This window comes from Corvus moneduloides, chromosome 14 (assembly GCF_009650955.1).
Source record: "Corvus moneduloides isolate bCorMon1 chromosome 14, bCorMon1.pri, whole genome shotgun sequence".
Classification (NCBI taxonomy): domain Eukaryota; kingdom Metazoa; phylum Chordata; class Aves; order Passeriformes; family Corvidae; genus Corvus; species Corvus moneduloides.
Window position 1 is genome coordinate 3916984 of NC_045489.1, and position 26907 is coordinate 3943890.

The window sequence follows — 26907 nt, forward strand, 5'->3', positions numbered from 1 at the left end:
GACTCCAGAAACAGCCTTTATACTTCATTTTGTGGTTATAGCATCATTGTTCCAGCCATTGTTCCAGAATGATACAGAAGGATGGCAAATGGAATGGCTTGGAGTACAGTAGAAATCCTGTTATTTTTTATGCCTTTCAGCTGAGTTCAAGGATTAGTGCTGTAAGCACAGTTAAAATGTATCAAGTGCTAGAAAATTAATTATGAATGTACTTTAAGTAGAGACTGTTAAACTTCAGCAGTTTTTGATATAGAACAAACAGTAATGAAAATTATTATCATTATAGATGCCAGCCAAAAAAAGACCTTTAAAGCACCCGAAAAGAGTTATGGCTGTGACACATTTCTGTGGGTTTGTCTGAGAAAATGAGAGCCTTTTGTTGCTTTTCAGGAATAGAAACCCATTGGTCCCCCACAGGGCTAAAAGCAGATAGGATTTTAGAGGCAGTGTTTTTACCCTGAGAGTTTTTAAAGTTACATTTGGTTTTCAGTTTAGGTTTTGAGCATCATCTGTGGTTTATATGCTAGTCAGCCTTGGCCAAACCCCTTAGGGCTGAGATTTTATTGATCTTCCTGATGGATGTCCTGTACTCCAGGGTGAATTGCTGCTGAAGCAATAAATACTTTTAAAAATATATTCTCCACAGTGAGGGAGGAGTAATTAAGATTAAAAAACAAGACTAAAAAACTCGACAACTATTGTCAGAATTTGCAAGCATTTTTTGCTATGGCTGTAATTAAAATCCTGAATGAAAATCAAGCTTTTAGGCCAACTCATGCCATCTATAAAAGAAACAAATACCAATTTATTCCCAAAAATTGTCTTCGGCACATTTTGTTGTTTATCAAAACAAATACTCATGTAAATACTGTCTTGATTTTGTTAATTATATTCCCACCAATACACCAGAGACTATTCTTTCAGAATATTAATTTCTTTATGTAAATTAGGAAGGGGGGTTAGAATTAATGCTGCTGTTGCAAACCATTTATCTGTTCTGTGGTGTAAAGAGATCCAATTTCAGCCGGCTGCAGGATGATAATTGTGGTTACTGTTGTCATTAGATTCCTTAGAAGGGAATAGGGTTTGTTGCTTGTGGCTTGAGAGACTGGTATTTTCAAATGGAAAATTTTTGTATGGACCTTGTTCAAGAAATACTTAAAATTTCCAATCAGAACCTACTCCCATTCCTGAAGCAGCCCTGTGCTCACAGGACTCATTATTGCACTTTTCATGCCCTTTCCCATTCACCAGACACAGAGTTTTCGGAATTTTTTTGTACCAAAATGGATAGGTGACAAAAACATGGTCCGGGGAACAGGTTTTTTGCTCTCTGATAAATAGTTTTTATTCCAACACTGGGGCTCTCTCTCGGCATAAATCTCGTGGGCATATGGGCTGGCATTTACTTAGCCCACGAAATTAAAAACAGTGAGGGAGCTATTCCAAGATCAAAGGTGAATAGTGCACAATAGGTTGCAGAGTAGCTGTTGCCGGGTTTGTGCTTTGTTCCAACACAGTGGTGAGGCTGTTGTGTAAGACTTTGGTGCAAAGTCTGTCCGATGAAACTTGTTTGAAGCGTCTCTATTACAGATCAGTGCCATCAGTTCAGAAACAACTCCACGAAGCTGCTTAGAAAAAAATTGGAGGAAGGAGAAAATTCTCCCAAGCAAGTGGTCAGGAAGATGGTGTGGAGCCTTTGGGGAGAAGGAGCTGGGGCAGCAATGGCTGTAAGAAGCACAGAGCACCTCGAGCTGCTGAACAGGGACACGCATCTGCCTGGCTTCCAAAGCAGCCCGGGCTGGGGGAGGTACAGAAACCCTGCCAGCTACGCACAGGCAGGAGCAGGTTTTGGGGAAAAAGCTCCCCAAGGGACACGATGAGGTTCAGACTGCTGTTGTGCCAAGGTGAGGCACAGCTGGGCCGCGTTTGCACCGCAAACAGGAGCAGCTGAAGGGCTGGATTTGTTATCCCAGCCACGAGCTGCTCCCAGAGCCTCGTGTGCAGCACACTGTGTGCTGTGAGCTGAGGCATTAATTCTGAGTGATGGTAATGAACCCTCTGAGCGGGGCAGGGATGGGATGAGGGGAACCATGGGACACCCAGTAATGGTTTCACAAATGCTGTTTCCTGGGTCTGCCTTGTGTGTCATGAGGACATTAAATTTTTTGTTTCTAAACAATCAGTTTTCCAAACCCTTTAAACATAAGCTCTCCCTTTTCCTGTTACAGCATAATACTCATAACAAACCTATTGGTACCTCTTAAAATATAGTTATAACATTAACAAATCTATTGTGACTTAATTCTTCCCTCAGCAGGAAGAGTACTGGCAGTCAATTAAAACGATGGAGAAATTAACTGAAAGAGCAGATGAACCAAACAGATGAAAGACAAGTAATTATTTCTTATCTAGGAAATACTTCTTCAAACAAAATAGATTTGAAAGAAGCATCACTGAGATGTTTACATGGAGAGAAAATGGTTCCTTGAATGACTGACTTCTTATTTCTTAGATTTTCACATAAGGCCTCCAACTGTTTGATTCCTCTTGGAAGTTAATTCTCTTTCAGCAATTCAGTAACGGATACCAGCAAAATCTTTTTCAGCGTCTATTTAAGCAATACAGGACTTAAATCTTCTTTATGAAGATGTTTCCAAACACTAAATTATAACAAGCAAGTAAATTTCATATAAAATAGATTCCTTCTACTTCTTTTAGTGAATAAGGAAACTCAGCTATATTTTTATCACTTTCCAATTGCTGTAACTTTTGTCTGACTTTGAATGTACAGAGCTAATGGCTTAACAAAACAGTTTTAGGATGAGAATAGGTATCCAGGATCAGGGATAACTGTTCCTAACCTGCTGTTAAAACACTTACTGGCTTAAGCAGGTTACATCATGGCATGTCTTACGTATTCGATCCCTCAACTAGGAGATTTTATGTTACTAGAAATGGAAATGGAGAGATAGTTTTATTTCCCATGTTTTCCAGTTTTACCATTTCTGTCCAGTTCTGTCCTTCTGTGTAAGTCTTGAAGATGTTTGTCACCAAAGAAATGAGCTTCTGTCCTTTGTATAGTCAGAGATCTCAACTTGTGCACAGCTTTTCTAGTGCATTAAAGTCACGTTCAAAAATTATTTGAAGTTGGTGTATTAAAAAGTATCTGTCATCAAACTATATCAGCAATACTGAATTCATTTTCATGGCCTTTTTTTCTGACCTTCTCAAATAATACTCCAAAATGCATTAGGATTTAAAGGAATTCAGCTTTAAGCTTTTTATGGTCACGTGTTTACTATTTTTAGGCAAATACTCAAGTTAGACTTCAAGTCTTAATTTCTGAAATAAGTTATTTGAAGCATGACCTGAGTTTACTTCCATGTATGAATATTATATGAAAGGATTAAGACTGCCCTTTGGAAAGCAATCCTAGTTCTCTTCCAAGACACCATTCCTTTTCTCAGGCAGCTTTGATCTGCTATTCTTTAAAACCAGGCAGATTTTCCTTTCTTTAGTAGAGGTTTTGTACTGGATATCTGCTTCAGAAACTAAGAGATATATTCAAATTCTTAATTAACACTTAGCAAAAGACTCTAATCCATACAAGATGAATAAACACCCAAATATGAATAACTTAGAATAAGTCATAATAATAATAACTAACTCCAAATAACTGAGTAAAAGATGAATAATAAATGCTGTGCTCCAAACGATAAAAATATTGCTGTCAGCAAAGAGAATTTACTGAAAAATTTACTGAAATCATGTTTCAACAAAAGCCTCCAGAAGTATTCTAGGGTTATGTAAGAATTACCTCTTATGTCTTTTCTACTTCTGTTCAACTTTACAGTGTTTCTTCCTCCCAAGACTGTCACAGCTCACAGCTCATTGCCAATCACTCCACATTCACTTCACCCACACCAAATGCATTACTATGGCCAGGGGTTTGTAAAACTGTCAAAGGTGCAGAAAATGTGGGGTTTCTGTCCTGGCTCTACTCCTCTGCAAGCTGCTTATCCACACTGAGGAGCAGCCAGGAAGGAGGAAGAATTTTGCAGGACCCATAGAGAGAATGAGGCAGGAAAACAGAGAAAGGCAGTAAATTGAAAGGTGTGACAGCACTACAGCCAGGCGTGCTCGGGGAAGTGATGTCCTGAGGGATTTGGGATGACAAGGTTCTGAGCCAGTGGAGTGGAAAGAGTTTGTGCAAAGTCTGAATGAAGAGCAGTTAGTGGGACTCTGAGAAAAAGGAAATAGTCTAACCAGTTAGGGCAAAGGAAATAAAATAGATGCATCCTTACAAATTTCACCCCACGAGGCGCTGGAACATGTTTAACCCAAGCCCCACTGAACAGATGTGTACAAAACCTGAAAAAGCATTTTGGACAGAAGGACCAAGCCAACATTCAAAAGTGACATATGGAAAAACTTCTAATTTTTTTAAAAGATTCTTTTTCATTGTGCCTTCCAAAACAAGAATGGAAATCAGAACAGGATCTAATCATATTTCAAATTACTTGCAGAGTTTCTCCTCACAGGTGCAAAAGTGCTTACAGCCACCACAAATTACTTATCTGCTCTGGATTATCTGCTCTGCTCTACACCATTATCTCTGCCTATCACTGCTCCCTGCTTCCCCACCTACAGCACAGAGTTTGCTTGCTGGATTACAGGAGTAGCTTCAGTCCTCTCCTGGGATCTCTAGAGCCTTTCTGTGTGTGATATCCGCTCTCACAAGCTGATAACGGTGTCATATATTCTTTCCCATTTTGATGTAGTGTAATACAAGCTGTTGTACAAGTCTTCATGTCTCAAGATTTTTGATACAGTACGTTTATTTTGTAATTCTAAGAGTTCTCAGACACCAAATGAACCAGACAAGTGTTGACAGCATGAACAGTAGGCACAGGGAAAAAAAGCAAAAACTGGAACAGAAAGAGAGTATTGGAATTACAATTACAGTTTTTAGTATTCGATTTTTTTTAAAAACATTTTTATAAAGTTAAGATCCTTAAACCCCTCAAACTAAAAGCTGAAAGAGTATCTGCGTTGCAGTTTGCTTTTCTCTTTGGATTTTTCTGGGTTTGGGAGGCGTTGGCATTCCTTTGTACCTCACCCTGTCAGACAGCAAAGCCACACCAAATACTCGTGGGCCAGGTTGTCTGTGGGAGTCACAAACTGTTTTGCTCCCCCAAAAGCATGGCCTGAGGTAGTTCAAAGAACAGGGAGAACGTTTCCCTCTGCTAGAAACTTCTATCAGTCTTTTCAGGCCACATGCAAAGTGTGATATTTTCGAGCTATTTTCTCCATTATTGCTAGACCAGACTCTGTGGATAAGTGTCTGGATCAGTCATGAGCAGATAAAATTCTCCATTCCTCATGTGATCCCACACTGTTTTCCTCTAAAAGACTGCAAGCCAGATAGGCTACTGGTTCCCAATTCTGATACTGGGGAAAGTATGAAAAAATAGGAAAAAAAACCTTCAGTCTTTTTAGAGAAAACATTCTTGTCCCTAATTTTGGTAAATGTGTGCCAATGATTATTAAATGTTATTAATTGAAAATCTGATATGGAAGTATTTATTGGAGTAAATTGTTTCTGCTGTTATAAATCTTCGTAGATCTTATTTTATTAAAATTTAATTTTAACTATCAGCTATTTCATAGTTGACCCTGCCTCCAACAAGAAGGTTGGACTAGATGGGCTGAGGCTTCCAGAGGATGTCCCCAGCCTGAATTATTCTGTGATTCTAAATTGTTACACTTGTAATTGCAAAGATCCATGAAGCAGACTGTGACAATCCAGGTTTACCCTAAAATCCAAAAGGTTTGCTCCAAAAGGACTCACAGAGCTGCTGCAGTTAATGCAATTTATCCCTTTCTCAGTGATTTTGAATCCACTCGCTTATGAATATTGGTATTTTTTCACAGTAAAATTTGCAAAGAGCCTTAAAAATGCTGTAACCTTTAATAATGCTTTGTTTACTGATTTTATTTGTATCAATCCAGCCATCTTTAGATGGAGTTACAGAGTAAAACCATCCCACTCCTCAGTTCAGAGAGTAAGCCTGCTATTTGAGAACTCCTAGAGTTTCACCAGAACCAAGCAGACGGCTGCCTTGAGATCCTGCCTTTTTTCCTGGTGCATATTTTTGCAGGTTATTTATAGTGCAGTTATTTGTGGAGAACACTCCAGAGTGTTTGAGAGAAGGTGCTAAGCTGCATTTGCATACAGGGAACAACAGCCAGACTCTGCTGCTCTGGCAGATGTGTGTCCATGTGCTGTGGGAGGGGAAGGGAGAGGGATGCCAGATCTTCCATCCCATTGACCTTGCTCAGTGAGCCTCGTCTGCATCATGTTATAACAACCCTCACACACTTGGATCTGGTTGTAAATAGAATATGACATGCAGACTTTGATGGAGCTGATCTCCCCTTCTGGGTATTTACACCCCAGTCTGTGGGCTAAATTTGGGGACCTTTCTGTCTAGAAATTCTCTGCAAAGGATATACAGTGAGAGAGAGGAAAAAAACCACCACCAAAACTCCTCCAGGGGATGGTGTTCCTTGATATTATTATTCCTTGGACATTTTCCATGTAATTTATGGTATCTTCAGCTAGCTAATGGAACAGAACTGACACTGTCTTAATATTTGACAAGCTAATTATCCAACGTAGTAAACAAGGTTTTATGTAAAGACTTCACATTTCTTAAGTGAAACAGAAGCAGAGAGTCCTGCTCCTTTTCTGAGCAAAACATTCAAGTGCTGCACACTTCAAATTATGCAGTTTTATTTTTGATGTTGTAGTCAAGCAATTAAATTCTGCCTTATCTGGTTGACTCGAAGAGTCATCCCATCAAACTTTTGGGCACTGGTGCTGAACACGTAGTGGCCATAAGGATTATTTTATCCAGGCATGTTCTGTGGCCAAGTGGTACCGCAACCATTTTTTAATAGCTTATATATTTATAATAATTTCATAACAGCTATATATTCTCATACATGTATGTATTAGATAAGGATGACTCACCTTTTCTGTGCCCCACAGTAAGTTGGTTTTTGCTCTCTAAAAAGGACATCTGTGGATTCAGCTGTTTCACACATCCTGGCATCACTGCCTATTTTATCTTCTGTATTTACAGTGGTTTTATCCTCTGTATTTACAGAGTGTCCCATATAGCCTGATATCAATTATGTCTCATCAGAAGAGACAGAGTGTTAAGGAACCTTGCTTTGCGTGGCTGTAGCTGTGTTAAGAAGCAGTTTCCAAACGGAAAATGGTCGATTCCTCAAGAGTCATTAGTTCTTGTTTTCCTGCCCCAGAGTATGGTCCTGTGAGTTCAGAATATTTATTAGACATGGTTTGAAAAAATCATACTTAAAATGATGCATTATCTTGCTCTATGCAGAGTTTTCTGGGGGGTATTTTTTCCTTGGTAAGTTTTTGACAGTGTGAGGGAAGGCAATACGTTCTTGTTGCAGTCTGAAATTGTTTTGATTTTAACAAAAACAGTTAAACCTCTTGATCCTAGGATTAAAAAGCAATAAATACATTGGCTGTTTTTCAGTAGACAGCACAATATGTCTACCAACACTTAATAGTAGAAATCATGAACTACTTTAAAAAAAATTAAAATAACCAGAGAAGTTGTTCTACAATTGAATCTAAATCTTCTGGATATCCATGCAATATTTATAGGAAGAGCAAGAGGATTGCAAACTTCTTCCTCCCTGTGATATTCCCAAACTTATTCTCCGAATGTGCTCCAGTGGGGATCAGGTCTACTGCATAAGCAAATTAGGCAAGAGCAGTGCTTTTTATTGATGCTGCCAGCAAGGTGGTGGAGGTTTCTGAAATGAACTCTCCTAAAGAAATCTCACTGGATCTGATCTCTCACTTCATGCAGGCATATGTTCAGTCAGCTGTCATCACTACCTACAGAGCTTTAACGTAGCCAGTGCTTAAAAAAAGGGTAGAACTATCTAATTATATAGAAAAGTCATGAATCTCGGAAGTAACTGGATTATTTTCTTCATGTATACAGCTTCTGCCTATTTTAACTCCTTCTTCACTGCCAAGCCACTTGACTTATCCAATAAAAATCAAAAGTGCAGTATAAAAATTACTTCAGCATCCTTTTCATTCATCCTTTTCATTCACAACAGAGCTGTGACACGTGTTGGCATCACTTGCTGAATCTGAGCTTCAGAGCAGCCCTTGAGGCAGTGTCTCCCCATGCTGCTCTCCAGTCTTGTGTCTGCATCCTGCTTCGTCCCAGGAGGGGACTGTGAGGTGCCCCGCTCCATTGTGCACTCAGCTTTCCTTCCAAAGGAAAAGAACCTGGAAAAGCAGCCACTGCAGTGCTCTGGGCAGCCCCAGTGTGTGCAGCAGGCAGGGTCAGGGCTGGGGGCTCTCAGCTCTGCTCCTGAGCTGCCTCGGGATGTGTGTCCCAGAGCCAAGAGTGCCCAGCCCAGCGTGGAGCCTCTGCTCCAGGCAGGATCTCTGAGTGCCCAGAGCTCCAGCCACACGCAGCTGGAACTCCTCCCAGCACCCACAGTGCTGCAAAGGGAAGCACAATGAATTACAGAAATAAAAACAAAGCTGAGAATATCTCTATCACTGAGCATACCTGAGAATATCTTTAACACCTTCTGATGTGATCACATCTCCCGACTAATCTGTCATTTCTTTGTTCTTTTCTCTTTCAGCCAATCCAAGTTGAAATTCCTTCTGCATTTGCGCCCTGCTCTTCAATTCTGTTGCATTTGCATTATTTTACTGTCAAATTTCTCTGCCTCAGCCACAGCCATTTTGCCATTCTTCTTGTTATCAAGCTTTATGAATGAGATCCCTTTAACCTGTTTTTTCCTCACTGAGGAGACGCTTTGTAAGATCCACTTCCTCTGCTCATTTACAATAAACTAAAGCCTGCTTCAGAAATGTTGTAAGCACTGAGCCATGTGAGTACACTGTCTGGTTGAATCCTTTTTGATGAAGTCATTTATTTATCTGGATTATAAATTAGGAAGTGGTGAGGAACACATGGTACTGTAGTTTAAAACAGAAAGTGGTGCGAAGGAAAAGATACGGAGAGTGAACAATGGAGGCAGGAGAGCAGACAGAAAAAGACAAGCACCCAGTTGAGTGCAAGATTGCAATCATACTGATTCTTTTCCTCCTTTGTTTCTTCTCCTGGCTTGCATTTCTTTTATATCCTCCTGATACCATCCGTTGTAGGATTCACTTTGCCTGGCTTCACGAGCCTTCTGAGTGCCATTCACAACAACGGCTCTAATTTGGTTGTCCTAAATCACCCTCTGGAGGGGCCTCTCTTTCCTGCTGAAGCACCTAGAGAGTATTGTTTCATATTACTGGTATCTGGAATTAAACACTGGGAATATTCCATAAAATGCACTTCTCTCTCTTTCCTGCTGTGTTTTCAGATAAGCCTGGAAAGCATCTGTCAAACCTAGGGAATTACTACAATTTCAGTAATATTTTATTGAATAAGAACTCAAGGAAACTGGAATTCAAAAGATAATGCAGCATTCATTGCTGCAGTTATGATTTCTAAGATCAGTTTTTTCACCTTTGAGAAAGTTGTTTGGGGTTTTTCTAATCAACGTGGAGAATACAAGATATGGCTGAAGGAAGGATTGTTAGTGTATCCCTCTGTGTAAGGACTTACTGTTCTGTTCATTTGAGCAATATTATTATCATAAAAACATCGATAATCAAACTTTAATAAGCATCTATTTTGTCTTCACTCATAAAAGCATCTTCATTACCTGTAATGAAGGCATTATTGAGATTTAGTGCCTGTATAGTCGAGTATTTCGAGGTTAAAAATGAAGAGTTCGGAGCACTATCTTTTTCTATCCCTGTTCAGGTTCAGTGTTGCAGATGAGGAGGAGGTTTCCTCCTTGCATCAGCTCCCAAAAGCTCTGCTCCACCCCTTGTCCCAGCCCCAGCAGGCTCAGAGGCGACACCCCTCCCAGAGGTGTGCTCTGTCCCTCTGAGATTCCTAAAAGATTTTGGCTGAACCCTCAGCATTTCTGTGCAAGCTGTAAAAAGCCCCAAAGTCAGTGGTTACAGCATTTCTGAGATGTATTGTTTCCGTGATAAGCTCACGACTTTCCTATGAGTTACTCCAAAGGCTCAAATAATAAACATGCAAATGAAGTGTCAAGATAAGACCCAAATTAAGCTTTTTATCCTACCTTCAAGGAGTTCAAATTGGAAGTAGCCAACTTTCAGATAATGGCACAATGCTGCAAAAGGATCTTGACTTGTGGAAGGCTTTAAAATAGAAGGATAGGCAGGACACGAGTCTGTTTCCTCACATTTCAGTGACAGATTATTTCAGAGAACTCTCTAGCCCATTTCCTATTTCCTTTGCCCTTGGCCTGCTGAGTAATATTTGCATTTTTCCCTACAACCTTATCTCCTCTCTGCACGGAAGCTTCTGATAAATGTTTTCCGTTGAATTTCCTTCACCATCCACATTAAACATCAACTTTGCCAGGGGCCATTTCCTGAGGCCTCCACTTTCTGCTGCTGAACAACACCTCTGTCGTGCCTGCCCACTGCCACTGCGTGGGACTTGGCATTGCAGGACATTTCCCAGTCTCTAAACATCATTATTTCAAAAATCCCACCAGAAAATTTCTCCAGAAATCAAAAGTCTCCTTGAAATGACAGAAATATTTCCTGCAGGATAATTGCAAAGCTAAGAAGTAACAATTCTGGAGAGTTAGAGCTAGGCTTTGGGGGGTTTAGTGAGCTGAGAATGTTATGTATTTTATTCCCTGGTGTTCGTAGGTCATTAGAACTGTAGGAGACCAGAGAACACACCAAGGTGAATTTTAGTGAGACTGTTTGATAGCAGTTTTCATTTATTTTACAGAATAATATTCAGCAATATACCCATTCCAGCCTGCTAAAACCTTTTTCTGTTTAGGCCCATTTCCCTCTGGGTCAAAGGTTTAATAACTTTTCAGTTAGAACAGTTAAGATTCAGGGGGTTTTGTGCAGGTTTCAGTGGCAGCTAATGATTCATTAGAGTTTTACTGGCAAAATAAAGCTGATAAGTGAGCTACATTCATCTCGGAATTAACCTCAAATTGAAAAAACTCTTAAAGCAATCCTTTCAAGATGACATAAAAAAGGTTGTCCTTTAAGCTGGCACATAAAAATTTCTTATCTTAAATTTCTCTTCAAAACATACTTTATAGATAATACTAAGATAGATCTGGCCTGTACTATAATATTCACCAAAAAGGCTTATCTTGAAAAGCTAGTTTTTTGCTAAAAATTAAGTAATGCCTACAGAGTAACTTTTCTCTTGTCCTAAATTTCTCTTTTGCTAAAAACTGCAGGCAAATGCTAATCTGTTCCATGTCTCTCCATGTATTGAACAAGTGTTGGAGTGTCATCAATGAATTTGATCAGAAAACTTGCACCATTTTCCCCTACAGAAAAAAATATGGAACAAGTTCACTTTTAAATGTGCTCCTTGGGTACATTTTTCATTGAAGAGATTTTCAAGGAATTACACCCAGTGTAATGTATTTTAGCTCATGTACTGATGCCCATGTTCTCTCAAAGTCTTGTGAAAACTGATAAAAAAATATGTAGTGCTGACTTACCAAGAATAATCTTTAAATCTTAGTAATTTATCTTGAGAGACTCCATAATCAATATCATACAGCACTGTGAGCCTGCTGCTTTATTATCCTTTTTATCCAAGTGTGGAGAGATAAAGCATTGATTTTTGTTTGCTGTGTGTACTGTAAAAACAAAGGAGAAATGTCATTTTTGAATGCCAAGGTTGTATGAGTAACGTTTTATTGATTTTAAATTAAATAAAAGTTATGTAAGGCAATAGTTGACATTGCTTTGGGGAAAAAATAAATGCCATTGAAATAAATGTTTAAAAAGCCAAGCAGTACCTTTGAAAATAATTTATGGCAAGTTCATCTCTCCAGCTGAGCTTCCAAAAATTGTTTTGCCATTGGATTCAGAGTAGCGTAGTTTAGATAATACAGCACAAATTTTAGCATAAGTAAGGATGGACAATACAGAAAAAGAAGAGTACAGCTCTTTATTTCGGTGATTGCCCACTTCTGGTGTTTTTTGTTGTGATGACACAATACCTGACAGCTGACTTCTCTCTAAGAGACAAACTGAAAGATTTCATATTTTCTCTGTTCCGTTTTTCCCCTATTATTAATAATGTATTCAAATATTTTTTTATTTGCTCGTTAAAGTAAATTTTATTCATTCAGAAAGACCATTTGTTTAAATCTGTGGTGTCTTGTAGGACCAAGCTCTTGAATTTTTACACAGGAGGAAGGAAGCCACCTGCTGCCAAGAGACAGAAAATAGAGTTCTGGTGTAAAGGCTGTATAGCAGGGATAGCCTTTAATTAGAGATAATGTACAGGGAGAAATTCCATATTTAAATGCATTTGGAAGCAAATTTGTTACACCTGTTCTACAGGAACCACAGAGTTTGATGTGTTTTCCAAGCACAGCCTTGCACTGAAGTGCAGTCAGACCTTAACCTTTAAAAAATGGGAAGGATTTTTATGGACCTGTAGTTCTGAATTTATATTTTCTTCCCTTTCACTTTAACTGTGCACTCCAGAAATGTCAAACACATTTAAATTACTAGTGAGGAGTTTCTGTAATCCCAAAATGCCAAGAATTTAGCTGCTCGTACTATGAAAGTGCTGTAAGACTTCAAGAATTGGAAATGTGGGTGGAGATTCTTAGATATATCGCTATCTATAGTTTACATAAATAGTGATATATATATATAGATTCTGTTCAGAGATCCTCAAATTCTCCATTTCTCGCATATTTTTATAAATGTACAAAGTAAGAAACCTTTGTAGAAATGCCCCAACAGCCCCTCAAATAGGCAGATTTGAGAAGTCAGATAAAATAATCCCAAACCTGCTCATTTCTTTCCAGCTTTGCTGACCATATGCCTTCTGCCCAGCAAATTCCGGTCGTCTACTGAGTTTTTCAAACTAACTCACAAGTCATTGTATTCCTTCCCTACATGGTGATCAAAAACTCTCCGTGTGTCAGCTGGGTAGGAATTAGCATCTGCCATCTGTCTGCAGTGGGATCCTTATCAGCACATGGGGGGGAAGAATTCCTGTGTATGCACTGACAAATGCAATTGGATTTTGTTTCTTTTTTGCAGTTCTTGGGAGCAGGAGAACCCAAAAGGTATCAGGAATGTGGAAAACAGAGCTTGAGATAATCAGTGAATAGAGAAGAGCACATATTTTAATGTTTAGGTTGTCTCTTTTGTTGAAACTCTAAATGAATATTTTATCTTGGTAAATTATCAGAACTGTCCTGTCATAAAATAATTCTCTGCAAATTGTTTCCTGTTATTTCCCATGTTGCTATTCTGATACATTTATAAATTTCTCCATCACCTTGGCATAGATAATCAAAAACTTATTTCCCCACGTGATTTTTTTTTAACTCTAGGTAAATTTTTACATGTCCATCAAAAATGATGAAAATCTGAAAAAAGTAGAATCCCTTTCTGCTGACAATCACTTTACTCTGTAAGGCAATGCCAGTGTAAAAGCGTTTGAAGGAGGACTTGAGTTATTGAGATGACATAAGGGAATGGGAGAGAATTGGGAGGGAAGGAAGGAAGTCTCAAAACAGCCTGAAGAGGAAGGAGATGAATTTTTAGACAAAGAGCACAGTGAAAGTATTTTGTTGCATGCAGGAAATGGTTTCCTTTTGTCTTGCTATTGTTATAATATCACTGTTATATTGGCAAAAATGAATCTTTTTGTATCATAATTAATAAAGAGGTTCAAAGATAGACCTGCCATCAGTTTTCTCTCCAATCACAACGAGTTACTGGACTGTAAATTTTGTCTATCTGTGAAAGAGGCACATCTGTAAAGTTGAGGGGTTAACAGGTTCCAGGCTACCTTTTTCTTTGTAAATAAGATCATTCAAGAAGCGTTAATAGTGATTAGAAAACAAGCTACTTTTCCTCAAAGCTCTTTTGAGTCTTCAAACTTTACTGAGTTCCATATCTAAGAAACAAAAGCAGGTTAAATCTGTAGTGGTTGGAATCTGATTTACTTTTCAGTCTTAATGTAAAAGTAGAGCTTTTAGAGTGTGATAGAGTAGCCTTGTACATGTAAATAGCGTTTTAGAACATTGGAAACGTCCGTGAAGCAGACAGCACAATAAAATCTTTTCTGAATTTGCATTTCTAGAATTTCATAGTTTACAAATTTTTTTTAGAATAAAAGTTCTAGAAGCATGGAGGCTGTCACATTGCGGTGTGAACAAGCATTGGTTCTAAAGGTGCTACCACTTTTGACTAGAAATAATATTCTGGAAGTTCACAGAATCGAAGAATAAAAAGCAGAAGGTTATAAAATACCAAGTTCCTGCAATGTGAAAAATTAATTGTCTCTACACCAGCATGTCTGGCTAAGCTGCCATGGCAACAATTGCAAAAGGCACACTCCCTGATCAAATTTCCCTCAAATTAAAGATGCAGTTAGGAAGTGTTTGCTGCAGAACCACACTTTCTAAGTATTCCAGCACCACTCACCAGCAGGCTTCAGCTCCAGCATTGTAGGATGCTTTCTGAAACCAGACATTCTCTGCAGCTGGGGGTTGTTTTCATATGGTCACATTCCGGTGGACATCCTGTTTAATTCTGCGTGAGGCGAGGGTTTCGAGAAGGAAGGGACACTTTGGGAGATAAGTTTCTGCTCCTGTCACAGCCCAGTTTCCTATTTACTCTCAGGGAACAACATAAAATACAACCAGATAATTTTCTTAACTCTAATCCTGACACAGTGGTATTTACCAAAGGGGTACCAGTCAGCCTCAATATTATGTAATTGAATGGTAATCTTAAAATATTACAGCTTTTATTAGAAATGTACAAACACAGAAAGAGAATTTATTCTTTTGTTTGAAACCTCACTGTCTTGCATAGGAAATACAGCTACTTCGTGTGTTTTGCTACTTTAGACACTATCTGGGCTTGTGCCTAAATAAAACTCTGGTGGGTTTTGATTCAAGAGTTGGGTTTTGGATGATTTTTAATTTTTTACTGAAGGGGTCCCTCTGCTGGCTCCTTCCAAAATTCCTTTCCGCAGGTTTGGAGGGTTGGAGCTGTTACCTTTGAAATATGAGTGCACTATTAGAAACATAAAGCATTTTCATGATGAAGATAAGAAAATAATATGTAGTGAATACAGCCATCTTCACACGATTTTAGAAATTAGTTTTACAAAGACATTTGCAAGAAAAAGATTGGTTCTTCCTAATGATATTTAAATGATAAATAAAATACACCATAACTATGTTTGAAGAAAATTATGAGAACACCCCTCAAGCTTGGGGGGACATCGACCTTTTTAAAAAAAAAAAAAAAAAACCATATTGGAAGCAGAATGCTAAAGATAAAAATATTTACCTGGGTGAAATAATGTCCCTTTGTTTAGAGTCTAATTCCATTTATGTGCTAGACTGCATATAAATCTTTCAAAGATATTTAGAAGAGAAACACGTTAAACTTTTGTGTTTATCCATATTGTTTAGATTTTAAATGAATATGAGAATTCTGGTTTAAATATGGATATCAGCCCTGGGCTGGGATTTTGGAGATGTAGATTCAGTTATTAGTGGCTTTGATCAGAATTTCTGTTAAAAGCACTGAAGCATCAATAATAACACCTGTAATGCATGGATAATTAGGTAATGCTTCAATAACACAAGGAATTCTGTGATTTCTGTAGATTCCCACTACTTCGTCAAGAATTTGAATGCAACTGCTTATAGTGGAAACTGTTACCTTTTAAGAATGCCTTTTATTGAAAAATAAGATTATGGAACTTCGAATGGATCCCATTGTAATTTCATACTATGTCTGAAACATATTCGAGTAAAAAACAATATTTTTTTTCTATTTATCTTAGCAAACTGAGGCTTAATTGCTGTTATTCATAAATGTTCAGCCAGGAATAAAAGTGCTGCTGTTCTCAAAAAATTATGATTTGGCTCCATCCACTGATTTCATTGGGACAATCACACACGGTCCTTCTGTAAAGACTTATCTCCCTGCAGCCAGGTCCTCTCATCCCTTTTGCCATGGTGTTATAAACCTGCCACTCCTGATGGAGCACCCGGGTGTGCCTTTCACACCTCAGTGCCGGCTCCTCCCTGGGATCTGCAGCTGAGGCTCTGAGCATTTCCCTGTCAGCACCACTGCCACTCATCCAGCACATGATCTGTGCCCAGCTATCACTCCTTCCTCTGGAGGTTTGATGTAGAGTCTCAGCAGGGTGTCAGATATCCACAATTACATCCTCCTGCACTGATGGGAACTCTCCCAGCAAGCACATTCATCATCTCACACAAGAAATGGGGTCAGCTCAGAGCATTCTGAGCTGTGGCTCCTCCACCCAGGGTGTTCAGGCTCTGTTATGGCCACGCTGCCCCTGAGGTTCTCCTGAACGAGCCCACAGAGAGGAGCACAGACATTTCTACCATCCAGTACCACTGAACTAGTAAGGGATAGAAAGTTCATTCCAGCCTGCTGAGAATAGCTGAGAGTGTAGAATGTCACCAGCAAAGCCCACTTGTAATCACCTCCCATACTCAGCTCTTCCAGCCCTCCTGGGAGCAGGAATCCCTGTCCACGTGAGCAGACATCTCCCACAAACAGAGCAGCTTTGCAGTAAGTTCCTTTGCTCACAGGGCCTAAAGTAGGTGTCACAGACCTTGCTAAAACCCAGGGTCGGGAATTTCCCTCAGATGCTGTTCTGGATGAAAAACATTGAAAGATTGCTGCGTGATCCCCTCTCTTTGTTGCAGGTAAGAAATGTGGAGAAAGTGAGGATATATTTGACCACTGATAGGTTTTCTTTCTGTACACCAGCCTAGAAATGCTTCCCAATAACATGGCAAATCATCTGCTGGTTACTTGAGAACGTGTTTTAAGATATTGTTCTGCATGGATAATCTCCAGTCTGAAATTACTCATCATATTCAATACCATAAATATGTAATAGCAACCCAAACACAGCATTTTTACTGCACACTGCTCGGCTACAGTTGCAGTTGGGAGCCATGCTTTGAAGTCAGTTGCAAACATAATCACCAAAAATAAATTGGAATAGATATCTTGAGTAAACATAAATTACTACTACATATATTAATGACTACTATGATTCTCTTCATGATTGGAAAGAAAACCAAACCACTACAGCATTTAGGAAACAAAACTTCTTTTGGCTCAGAACTTCCACAAGGAAAGTGCTGGTTTCCCTTTGTTTAATCCCCATCGTAAATATTCAGTTCCCACTGACTGAAGTGTTTGTACCTGAATTTACTGGGAGGGCAGAAACAAACCAGAAGGGAGCAGCAACTGATTGCACAGCTGCAGCTGAACGTCTTTCTGTTAATTCTGCTGTGAGTATACATTTAGAGCTGGATCACCAGAGCTGCTTAACACTATTAAAATGCTCCTTTAGACATTCAGCAAGGCAGGAAGGTTCCTCAGCACTGTTCAGTTATACCGGAGAGTGCTGCCCTGTGAGGGAAAAAACAGCCTGGAACACCACAGAGTACTTCTTCACATTCATTGTTTGGTGTTTCCAGCAAAAAGTTCAACAAAGACTAAGCAAAATAGGCAAGTATAGAAGATACTGCCTGACATCTCCTCCATCTTACCAATGACCTGTGGGCAAAGCAGACTTGACTGGGAGAGTACTGATTTAATTTATTACTAATTTCAGCAGGTTTCTGTAGTGTGAAGCAAAGACAAAGTATAACAACACATTCCTCTCCCACAGGGCAGGGACAGCATCATTCCCAGCGTCACTCTTTCATTTCCAGCCCTTCTATCTTCCCCCACCCTCCTTGGGCAGGGGCAGTGGGGAGTAACTCTCGCTGTGAGGGGGTGATTTTTAATCCCATAGCAACTCTGAGGGTGTTTGTTATTTGTAATCCCACCAGGTGTGAGGACACTCTTCCCCTAGCTCTGCCAGGTGGGAGCTCAGCTGGGGCTGGGCTGGATCTCCTCCTGCTCCAGAGCAGGGCAGACAGCTCTGGGGAGGAGAATTGTGAGTATTGGATCCTTAGAATATATTTACTCATTTTCATTTCCTTGAGTTTATTCTCTCATCCCTCTGCCTGTTGCTAAGGCATTGTTTTGAGTTAAAATTTGGTTAATTTTGGGTTTTAGTGGAGAGTTTTGTCTGTGAGGTTTCAAGGGAGTAATCTAGTTTTCCCAGAGTCCTGAGAAAAGCTCTGAAATCTTCCAGGGAGCTGTTAGACTCACTGCTATAGCCAAGCTCATGTAGCAGAGGCATCTGAGGGGATGGGGATACAAAACCTGTGTTTTTAGAGACCAACGATTCTCATTAAAATTTGCAAGGCAGGTAATTCCATAAGGAATGGCAAAGAGTGACTAAAGAACTCCATTGTGTGAGTTGGTCTTTGATGCAATGATTCTTGCCCAATTAACTGAATTTGGAGGGGCCTCTCTGCAGCCTCAATACAATGAAGAACTTGTTTAGCTTCAAGCCTGTTCTTAAGTCCCTCCACTGTTTGTGTATGTCAAAGTGCTGCTTTCAATCAGAGTTTCAGCATCTAATTTCAGAGTTGAGCATTATGTAAAATATAAGATTGGCCTGGTACATGCATTGCAATCCCAGGCTTTTGTCACCTCCTAATGAAGCTGGGCACTCGAGGCAAACTCTTTCCATTATCCAAACCCACCACTGTTCTCCTTTCCTTAGTAATCTGTTCCTGACGAAAGAAAAACAAACTCTGACCCAGAGAGTTAAATAGGTTTATACGTCTGAATCAATACACCTAAGTATAATATTGGCATTTAGATTTAGAAAGTAATTCATAGTAAGTTTGGACTTGAGCTTTAAGTACTCTGTAATGAGTTGACGTTTATCTGCTGCCCTTGTAATTGAAAGCAGTGACATTTTGTTTTCTTCAAGCACATTTATATTACCCAGGTGAAATTGATAGTTGTCATTTCCACAAGGACAAAATGATTGAGCAGGTAAAAATGTGGCAGAAAAGTTGTTTGTACAGAACCAAAGCTGTATTTTTGTATAAGTTATAATAGGAATAAAATTGCCAAGGATCAACTACTTCTGATCCAAAGTCTAATTTGGTCTCTCATTTAGTAGCTGCATTTTACAGGGAGCTGAAGTTGTGAATGAAGTACCTGCAATCCCAGAGCATTTTGCCTGCACGAGGATATTGTGTGTGATATTACTGGATTGCAGTTATGGATGGAATTTGACAAAGGAACTTTTGCAATTGCTGCTCCATAGTCAATGTTTTATTGTCACAGAAGTGCAGGAGCTGTTGGAGGAACAGCAGAGCATAACAAAGAAGAAAAATGAGAAATTCTCCTTTTTTTTTCCCAGACTGCCCAAGTTCAGAGAGCTTCAGAAGAGGAGTTCAGGCTCAGAAGAATGGATTTTGCGAATTATTCACAGGTAAGTCCCGAGAGCTGCTGAGCTCCTCAGCACAGATATTCAACAATGTATAAAATGCAGCTACTCACAGAAATCCTATACCATAGTAATCAAATAGCTCAGTGCTTTTGCTCGGGTTTTTCAGTGTTTTTGTTTTGTTTGGGATTTTTTTGCCATTTTAAATAAGGCAAGAACATTTCATGCGAAAAATACAATTCAATACAAAACATACAATGAAGTGCTGTGAGGAAATGAGCAGCTGACAGACATGGTTTGCTGTGATTGAGAGGAAACATTTATCTGCTTGTGAGAAGAGCATGTTTGCAGTCATATGTCTCAACAGAAGGAGAGCGATAGTGGAATATCCCCCGGAGCAGGGGCACCGGAGCATTCCGAGGGAAGAAAGTGTGGTTGTCCCCAGAGAAGTGAACACTTGTTTTGTCGGCCATTTCACAGCCTGGGTTGAAAGTGATATTATAGATGTTTTTGCACAGCTGACTGAGAAATTAATACACAGCAGAGCAGTGTATTAAAACACAGGTTTTGTGCAAGAGAGCCTCCGATATCTGTGTGCTCTGTGTTTCTGGGCACGAGCAGCACAGGGCAGGGCAGTTCCAGCCAGACTCTGTGTCGGGCCCTGGGCTAAGCTGCAGCAGCACCACAGAGACCATTCCAGTCTGTACTGGTCTGTTGAGCACTCTGGAAACCCTCACCGGGTTCATCTGATGATGTTTCGGATGTCTGGCACGGCTCTACAGGAGTTAACCCTTTGGGGTTAGTTTCCAGCAGAGCTACTGTTCATGCAGGACACCACACAGGGATCTTTGAGTTCTGTCCTGCTGGGTGTTACCCCCTTGTCCCAAAGCATCCCAGCATCCACTATTGCAGTGAACAGTTGCTGGATTTAGGGATTTTGGGGGAGACATAATATGTATTGTTTGATTTTACTTGTCCTTGAGGAGGCATTGAAAGGTATCTCTCTGATTTTCAGACAAGACCCAAAACAATTTGATGCAAACTCATTAAGAGAATGGCTGCCTTGCAGTGACCTGGATCTGATGATGAACTAGTATAGACGAATTTTAATTGTTAGTGGGGCAATATAAAAAAGTGTTAAAGGTTGTCTAAAAGATACTGTGTCATAAGTGATTCATGGAGAGTGTTTCCTAAGGTCAGGCTATATTTTGATTATTAACCATTCAGAAAAACCTTCCTCTGGACCCTTCAGGCTGAGCACTGGCACAAGACTACAATGTTGGTGTGCTTGGAGATGGTGATGGAGACGCTTTGATGTTGGGTGTACAGATTCAGTTAATTGACATCAATAGAGTTCACTGTGTTCAGCCTTTCATGTTAAATCAAAAGATGTTTTTGAGGCTCCCCACTATTCACCTATTAAAAAAAAATTAAAAAACCCCACACTAACACTGGTTAAATCTCTCAAGATCATACTAAAAGTTAATATCCCAGGAATAAAATTGTAAGAATATAAATATCTGCATGCCAGGAATTCATTGCCTGAACTTGGGGAGGGACAGAAAGATTTGAAGATGTTCATACATTTATATACTTGTTCTGGATTTGAAATATATATGTATTATCTTCTCCTGAACATTTTAAGTTTCTAATATCTGGAGTATTTCGGGGAGATTTGAGGAGAGATGAAGAAATAAAACATTTACACTCTGAAAACTCTCTCAGTTCTTGTCCATCTCGCATTTAGCCACTGGAGGGCGGTAAAATATTTTCAACTTTCCTCTCTCCGTTCCTTTTATTGTTTAATTTTCCTTTTAATGTTTGAACTCCTGTTAAAACATGTACCGATTTTTAAAAAGGTGATCTACACAGTACACAACTCACCACCTCAGATTTTATAAGTCATAAGGATTTTTCCACTTTTGTTCTTAGGTGTCTCTTTCCTGCCCTTGTGTGTAGGAAACTGGGGTCATGGTAGAGGGAGGAAAGAAGGCCAGAGCTGATGGTCAAAGTTTTATTAAGATTTCCACGATGGAAAGTCTTTGGTGTTGGTGTAAGGGCATTGAAAGGGGTGCATTGGCTTGGGCAGGTGTCAGCTGCCATGACCTGATTTTAAAAAGAAAAGCAAACTTTCTCCATACCGTGTTTGTATTGATGATGTTACCCCTCAGTGCTGTCTCTCTATGTTAAATATGCTGTCTCTTCAACACTAAAGAGGACTATGCTCTGACCATGGCCCTTCCAAACAGTCTTTTCCAAAAGTCTACATTCTACCTATATTTTGATTCCTGTGTGTGTCTGTGCACCCTGATTTTCATTGTCAGAGGATTGATTTGGGAGTGTATCTTCAGACAGGGGTGTTCATTTTTTCTGGCTATTACTGCAAAGGTATCTAACATGTCTTCAGATGAGCTTAATATCCCATTTTTACCAATTTTAGAAAGGTAAATAACATCACTGAAGAAAGCATACGTTGCAAACTACATGGTATTCATATTTTACTTCTACTTCAGCTGAAAAAATGGAAGGGTGACTTAGTCATTTTAGTTCCAGTAATTGCAAGCTGTAAGGTAAAACTTGAGTTTCTATTCCCCTTGGATCTTCTTTATTTCACTTTAATACAAATTATTCAAATAGGAGAACATGTCCACTTGGAGAAATATTAGGTTTCTTAAATGGTGTGTAAAATCCTGTACACAGCTGAACACTATTCTCTCTGTTCTGATGAGTTTACTCTGGAGCAGTTTTGGGTGAGGATGTCCTTGTAGGGACCAGCATCTAAGAAAAGGCATTGCAGGACCTGGGTGGAATTAGTCTGCTCACAGATTTGGCTCTTGGGCACTGTTTTATGGCCATTTCTGTGGGGTTTGGTAGCTGGGCACAGAAGCAGAATATTCTTCTCTTGTAAATTACCTTATCCTTTTTTAACCTTCAGCTGCCAGAATTAGTAGTTTGGCTTTGCTTTTTTGTTTGTTGACTGACCGAATTCTCTTTCTCAATGACTTCTGAATTATTTTGCAAAGCTTTTTTCACTGCTTTATCTCCCATTTCATTTCCTTTAATATCTACACCAGCTGGAATCCATACAAAAATGACATTGTTGCCGTGACATATTACCTTATTATAGACATCAATAATTTCCAGAGCTATTCCTACTCTAGTGATTGAAATTTCTAGGATGATATCAACGGCACGTAAAAGATCTGGAGAAGTGACAGATTGCAAAGGTTGTACTCCAGCAATCTAATTCAGTGCCATCAGGGTAGGAAATAACTCCACAGCATAACCAGGTAACCAATCCAACTGCCTTCCTCAACTAAGTCCACACAGGAGGCTGCTAAATCCTAGCTCTCTTCAATATCTAGAAAGAAAATGGGAAACAAAATAGACAGGGGGGGAGGGGAAAGATAAAAAAAAAAAAAAAAAACCACATGAATTACAATTAAATTGTTGCAATGAAATTTTTAGAGAAGTAATTATTAATCTTAGAGAAGGAAATGTCAAGCCTGGCTCTTCCCCCACGCTGCTTGCAGCACAGCAGGGTAAATGTGACAGGGTGAACTTGGGGGTGGGGTTGGGTTGATGGTTGGACTTGCTGAACTTAAAAGTCTCTTCCAACCTTAACAATTCCATGATTCTACGACTGCTTTCTCCATAATTTTTCCAAATCCAATCAGACTTATCAGTGATCCATCATCTCTTCCTATTTCTTTCACTGCACTCTCATAATCTTTGAACCACCAACAATTAAATTGTTTCCTTGTGAGCACAAAACTCAGAGGTGCCTAGATCACCTTATTTGCACATTTCAATGCCCCCGCAAAGAGTTTCTGAATCCTTCAAGTATCTGATTTTCCACCATCTGTGGTTCAAAATTGAATTTTTTGTACTACAAGGAGCTTCCCAACGGGGTGCTGCTTTAGCTGTGCCTTATCCATCTCTCCTCGTGGTGTCAGTGTTCCTGGCTTTGGCTTTTTCACTCCCACAGGGAAAGTCTCTGCTCAATAAGGAAAATGTCTGCAAATGTTAAACAGACATGATCGTGCCAGTCACTCCAAAAGTTCTGAGGAATCCTTTAAATCTGAGGAATCCTATTTAAACATTTCTTTAAATGTTATTTATTGAAGCTATTTCTTAGTAGCCAACCTCTACTCAAAAAGTGATAATAGAAAGGCATGTCCAAATCATGAAGATCAGCTTGCAGGGCTCAACATTTGACGCATGCAAACAGTTTAAGGCAAAATTTTAGGATTTAGAAAGAATTCATTTTCCCAATTTCCCAGGGGCCTCTTGATGTACTTCTAATTCTTTATTCCTTCATTGTTCAATTACAAAACTGAATTTGATGACCATAAGTCATTACTCAGTCATTCCTCTAAATATTTAAATTCTGCAGTAAATGTCATTTTCCCTTATTATTGGAGATATGGAGGTAATGAATTTTCAGTAGCTTGAAAGAATTCATAGATAATTTAAATTACCCACTCCTGAACATATCTGACCTGGAAATTACTGTGTGCTTGTGCTGGAGTTCCACGGGGCAATGTTGTGTGTTCTGCAGTCCTGACATTCCATTATCTTGTCATTTTATGATATATACAATGGAGAAGAGACAGGTTTAAAGTAAGCCTTAACATATATGCTGTTCCACGTTAATCCCTCTCTTTCTTATAACCTAAAAGGCAATCTTTGGGTTAGGTAGGAACATTGGGGTATACAGGAATACTAATTATAAATAAAAGTGAAACACCATAATTAGTTTACATGATGTCCATTACTCAGGCTGCACCTTCTGCTGACTTTTGTCTCCCTCACTTGATCCCTTTATTTGAGACAGCATTTCTGGCAAACTGTTGGTCTCTTGCACATAAAATACACTGAAGAATTAAGAAACTTGTGTGTTAAACTTCATTTTTAAACAATGCCACAGGCAAGTTGTCCCCTCTTAAAGAGGACATTATAGCATTTCTGTGTCTATAAATACAACACATAAAGCTCCTTATTACCAAATGCTTTATTAACATCAGCAGACAGTCTTATGACATGATCTATGGTTGATTGATTTGCCTGAAAGCCACTTTAATACTGAGGAAGAAGATTATTCATCTCCAGAAAGAATGACAGTCAACAATAAATCATTCCCTCCATCTTCTTACATAGCCATGAAGTTAAGGCTATCAGATGATAAGGACCTAAATCAAAGTATGATCTGGTTTTGGGGGGGTTGGGTTTTTTAATAAGAAATGCATAAGATTGATTTCTTATTTTTTGATCAACCTAATGCTACAAACACAGTCACTGCAGGTTTGATGAGCTATCAGAAATTCAACATGGGTTCAACATTTGACAGTAAGAACGTGAGCTTTTCTACCCTAAATTTAATTTGTACTTGATACTTAGGATCATTTTTGGCTTGTTTTGTAACCTGATTACAAAATTACCCAAGCTGAAGACTTTTTCCATAATATCAAGGGTGAAAGTGTGGTTTAGTAGAGTTTGGGGCATTTTATGGAGCTCATTCAGTGAAATATTTTGCTGATCCAATAGCTGGATTATTTATGGGATGGTTTATTGCTTTGTTCTTCCATTGCTTTTCCACATGTGTACTTCTCCCTCCCTGTCCTTGCAACCCCGTGCTATCCCACGGAATTGCCAAGCCAGGGAAGCAAAAGCAGGGAGATGCTTTCCAAGAACACCAAGTGGTAGGGGCAAACCAGCAAAGTCCCCTGCTTTGCCTGTCCTCAGGACAAGTGTTCAACAGTGATTGAAATCCTGAATCTCAAAAGGATCTGGGATTTTTAAGCCTCAAACAAAAGCAGGAATACTCAGCTTTGAACACTTTGATGTCTGTCTGGATGTGAGTGAGCACAAACAGCAAAGGAAGAAGGTCCAAGAGCAGGGAGCAAGCTCAATATTTGAATGGTGACAATTTGCCAGACTGGGTAAATCTGTTTGTGCCCTGTTGGGCTTTGGGGAAGCAAAAAGTGGTTTACAAAGGAGGCAAAGAGTAGTATTACAGTACTATGGAAAAGAAAAAAATGTAGAAGTTTCTGGCAAAATTTTACCTTTGATATTTCTGTTTCTGCTTGTTATGAAGTCTTTCCCCTTTCTGTGGAGGTTGGATGATCCAGTGAATTAGGGGTTCCTTGGCAGTGTTCTTATTTAGTTTGCTTTTTAAAAAACCCTTATTGCTTTTAGCATTCTGAGAGCTTCATTGAGGCTCTGATTTTCCTTACTCTACTGCTGTAAAGCCGCTCTAGCATTGCCTTATCAAGTGCAACTAATTAACATCAAAGGGATATTGTTATTCATTATGGCTCTATGATCAGTCATGTATCCCCTATGTGCTGAATTGGCTCTTTTGAATCTCATTCCGTGTGCCGGCTTTAAGCCCCTTACAGATTGCCTTCTTCCTTTGCACAGTACCACACAAGTTAATATGCACATGCATTTAAGTGGAAAATTACCTCTTCCTGAAGGACCATCAGCCCTGTCTAGTGGCATTTTCTATAAAATCATATCACACTGCTAACGGGCGGAGCCTGCCCGTGCTTTATATCTCTGTTCCCCCTTGACTTAGCATGCCCGTGATCAAAACCCAACCTGCAAATTTCTGCTACGTTTCACTGCATTGGATCTCCAGGGTTCTGCTTTCCTTAGCCATGTGTCACTATTGCTTAGGAGAACCCATAGGCGGGCAAGGGCTACAGGGAACATACCCCAGCCATTTTCTGCTTCCCTGCCACCACAGTCTTCTATGCCCACGCTGTCTGTGCAGAAAACGCTGTCCAGTTCCTGGAACGAAGAGGGAATTCCATCAGTGTAGCAGAAAAGTGGCTGAAGCAAAGCCCTGAAACTACAGCTCTGTGGGTTTTCAGTTTTCTCTTGGTCAGCACAGCAAACCAGGTCTGTTCCCAATATTCTGCAGGTTTAGAGGGAACCTTGACTCTCGGTGTTTGAGAAGGGAGTATAAACCATGCCAAAATGCAATGTTGCACTTTTCAAAAGCTCGTCTATAATTTTCCATTGGCAATAACTTCCCTGCCAATTCATGGAATCACCTTAATTCCTGTCTCGTGACACGCACGGCTATATCCAGAGAAGTTTGGCTAGTTTTCAGTTAGACATGATGGGAATATATATGCACCCTTTCCCTGAATTCCCAGCGTATTTATATACTGGCTTTATATTTTTATGCTTCTATAATGCCTTACAGCTTCTTGGAAGCCTATTTACGTGTTGTAGATATATTTCTGGCTTCATACAAGGTGTTCTGTGTGCATTTTATTTTCTTTTCTAATTCAAAGTATCTGAAATACAGTGAGGTTTGTGTTACAGTCCATAAAAATGACACTTTTCTGTTATAAAATTGAGATCGTGTTATGTGCTCTGGAGTGTTCTGAAC

General features: G+C 39.4%; 1 protein-coding gene across 1 annotated transcript in view; it reads right to left on the reverse strand.

Moving 5' to 3' along the window:
• KLHL4 (kelch like family member 4) overlaps positions 1 to 10253 on the reverse strand; it is a 76243-nt gene extending 65990 nt beyond the window's left edge. The window contains exon 1 of the mRNA XM_032123939.1: positions 10231 to 10253. The gene's annotated coding sequence lies outside the window, so the exon portion shown is untranslated. The remainder of the gene's footprint in view (positions 1 to 10230) is intronic.
• Between the last annotated feature and the right edge of the window lie 16654 nt (positions 10254 to 26907).